This window comes from Octodon degus, unplaced genomic scaffold (assembly GCF_000260255.1).
Source record: "Octodon degus isolate 3935 unplaced genomic scaffold, OctDeg1.0 scaffold00172, whole genome shotgun sequence".
Classification (NCBI taxonomy): domain Eukaryota; kingdom Metazoa; phylum Chordata; class Mammalia; order Rodentia; family Octodontidae; genus Octodon; species Octodon degus.
Window position 1 is genome coordinate 1,991,334 of NW_004524748.1, and position 3,532 is coordinate 1,994,865.

Genomic DNA, 3,532 nt, shown 5'->3' on the forward strand with positions numbered 1-3,532 from the left:
TACAATATTTAAATTGCAATAGAATACCCTTCTCTAACAAAACTAAACAAAAAATGGAAATACAAAGGAAAGACCATTTTATATCTGTATATACAAAGTAGTTAGGATAGATATACAGCTACTTTCTCTTAATTCAATGAGTGGAAAGATTTTTACTAATAGTATTTGGACAGGATATCATGTCTGCATCTTGTACTATGAATAACCCTAAGGGGATAAAAATATACAATGTATTAATTATTGAAACTGTCCTATTAATTGGTTTTGAAACTGTCTCATTGCTGTTTCTCAATAAAATTAATAAAAAAGAAGAAAACTTAGCTGAAAATAATTGTGTTTGTAAAAGACACACCATGTTAGATTACAATGTCAACACAATCAAGTATTAATCAGAAAATTGTGTGCAAATTATTTCAGAAAGTTTCAGCTATGGAATAATAATTAATGATAAACAACTAATAATGTTTTACTCCATAAAGCATACTACATAAAATTAAAGGTATATGATACCTAAGACCTGGGGTCTTCCATGATTTAAAACATCTTTTGCAACATTTCCTGTATTACTTGGGTCCATTTGAGTTTTCCAGTGAGCTATTACTTTTAGTAATCAATATAAATGTGTCATTGGGATAGGTGACTGCTCTGTCACCTTGAGGAAGAAATGGCCAACCGATTGGCTCAGAACTGTTTTGAATGTGCTGAATGGACTTGCTGAACACAGAAGACCCAGGCTGAGTGTGAGTGGCCACAACCAATATGCTTGGAACCTGAATGGAATAAAAAGAGAAAGAGGGAGAGCTCATTTAGTTCCTTCAGAGGAGCTCCTATGTTACCATCATCTTGGGATAATTCTCATGCAGACCCTTCAGTTTCTGAGCTCAGATTTCAGATGTCCAGCATACTTGGAAACAGTTATGATTCCCATACAGAGCTTGGTTGAGCTCCAAGCCTTCAGCCTCTGACCAGATCCTTCCCATTTCTAGCTGTCAGCCCTTCAACACCCTGCCACACTTGACTTTGCAGGTGGCCACTGGAAACCTACCTTGAGATGTTGAGTTGCGATGTGTCTCTCTTTCTCAATCTCTCTCTCTCTCTCTCTCTCTCTCTCTCTCTCTCTATATATATATATATATATATATATATATATATATGTCCAATAAATGTTTGTTCACCTTTCAGAATGCTTACAGACCAGGTTACTCCTCATCCAAGATTTTACTGTGTATATACCAAGAACCCTACTGAGAGTTCTACTAACAACATATTAGATATGTAAGAAATACATAGAACAAATATATCTTGCTGTCCCTTTCCTATAAACCTGAAACTATTGACCCAAATTATTAAGATCTGTCCCTAAGTTCTTCAGTTTTCCCTTACAAGGAATGAATTTACAATGATCTTCACATTCTCAAGACTATTTGATATGTATTTTTAAAAATACGTTTCTAAAATAATTGATAAAGGTTTTGCCAAGATATGAGTGCTTAACTCAGGAAATTAAAGATTGAAAATGAATTCTATTTGTTCCTTTTTGTTGTTGCTGTGTTTGTTTTATTCTCATCTTTGTGAGGCAGGGTCTCCTTGTGCAGCTTGGGCTGGCCTTGAACTCACTTTGTAGCCTAAACTGGTCTCAGTCTGACAGTGATCCTCCTGCCTTAGCCTCCTGAGTGCTAGGATTACAGGTGTGTGCCAGCATACCAACCCTAAAAGGTTAATTCTGGTTAGGAGTAAAATGTGCTTTGAAATGAATCCAAGTTTTCATGTTTGTGGCCCTAGCTTTTGAATGTACTAAAAGTAAGTGTTAAATTTGTATTAAAAGATAAAATTTCTTCATCACACAAAGACAACAATATACATATAAATTACCACAGAATCTTAATAAATGCAAACCTTGACTCTTGGGGCATGAGACGGGTTTGAAATTATTACTAATTTTTTTGTTTGTTTTGCCCTTCTTCTCCTCATCTTCTTTCTCTTTCTCTTTCTTCCTCTTCCTCTTCTATATTATTAACTTCGGGAGACAGGCTTTTTCTTTCTTGGGAATTGGTCTAACACTGAGCTATGTCCACAGCCTTGTTAAAAATTTTTGCCTTGTTGCCCACTCTGGCCATGAAGCTGCTGGCATTACAAGTGTGTGTCCTTGGGCATTGCTGAAATATCATAATTTCTCCTAAAGGTATTTTAGAAATAACAGTATTGAGTCCTTGGACCACACTTTTGAATGTCAGAGTACTACAACACGCAGCCTCTAGCCACACAAAGAGCACACGGATAGAACTGTATTCTAGAATTATTTTTTCTGAAAATGTTCTCCTCTTCTCCCACCCACACAGGCAAAACAGTGGCCAATATTTCAGTTGATAATCACACTCCCAGCTATGAGCCTTCAAAGCAATTGGTTAGTTTCTTGGTCAAATATTGGGAACAGATCTACACTGAGAAGCAATTTCTCAAATTCCTTGTAATTTTACATTAATTCCAGAGTAAGCATTAAAAATTTTATACATGTGAGATTGTCTTGTAGTGAAGAAAACATTTGATGTATACAGAAATGTCAGCATGAGAGGCGCCAAGTGAGGAGCTGAGTAGACTCTCTTACATGCTGCTATTCCGCATTCATTCCCAAGATCCAAGAACGCCTCTGTTATGCTAAATTGGTTTTTTGTTTAAGCTATGTGGGTTTCCAGGCTATATAGTCTCAATAGTACTAAAATTTATGTTCTAAAATGTAATTCACTTTATCTCTATACAGAAAAAAGTATATGAGGTTGACATCCATAATCACAATCTTATTTATACAAAGTGCCAAACAATGTCATGAGCAAGTATAAATGTTTATATGATAGTGTACTGCACATGTTTATAAAATTGTAAAGAACTTTTATGTAAAATGTGTTGCTTTAGTGTATCAGCTACTAATAATTTGACTCTAAATATGTAAATATAATGATAATTGACTTTACCGGCTGGCAAGATAGCTCAGCAGACTAAAGCTCCTGCTCAGGCAGAGCACAGGGACTGGGGTTCAATCCCTGGCACCACAAGCCCTGCCAGCACCATCCCCTGGTGCGCGGAGACAGGGATTGAGACTGGGCATGGTAGCATGAGCCTGTGATCCCTGCACTTGGAGGCTGAAAAACAGGAGGATCAAGAGGAGTCAGATCTATGTTAGTGAAATCCTTACACTTTGTATTAAATACATAATAATAATAATAATAATAATAATAATCATAATAATCATAATCAACTTTGCAGGTATATAATGATAGGAAAACCTGTCAAATGACATATTAGAAGAAACTTTATAAGCTTATCCAACTGCCTTTAAATATGTACTAACATTTTTTTCTTTTTTTTTCCCATAATTTTATTGATAAACAAATTGCAATGAGACAGCTTCAAATCAAATTAGTAGGACAGTTTCAATAATTAACACATTGCATACATTCTTCCTAGTGGCTAATTGCTGTACAAGATGTGGACATGACATCCTATTTACAAACACCACTAGAACAAATCCCTCTAT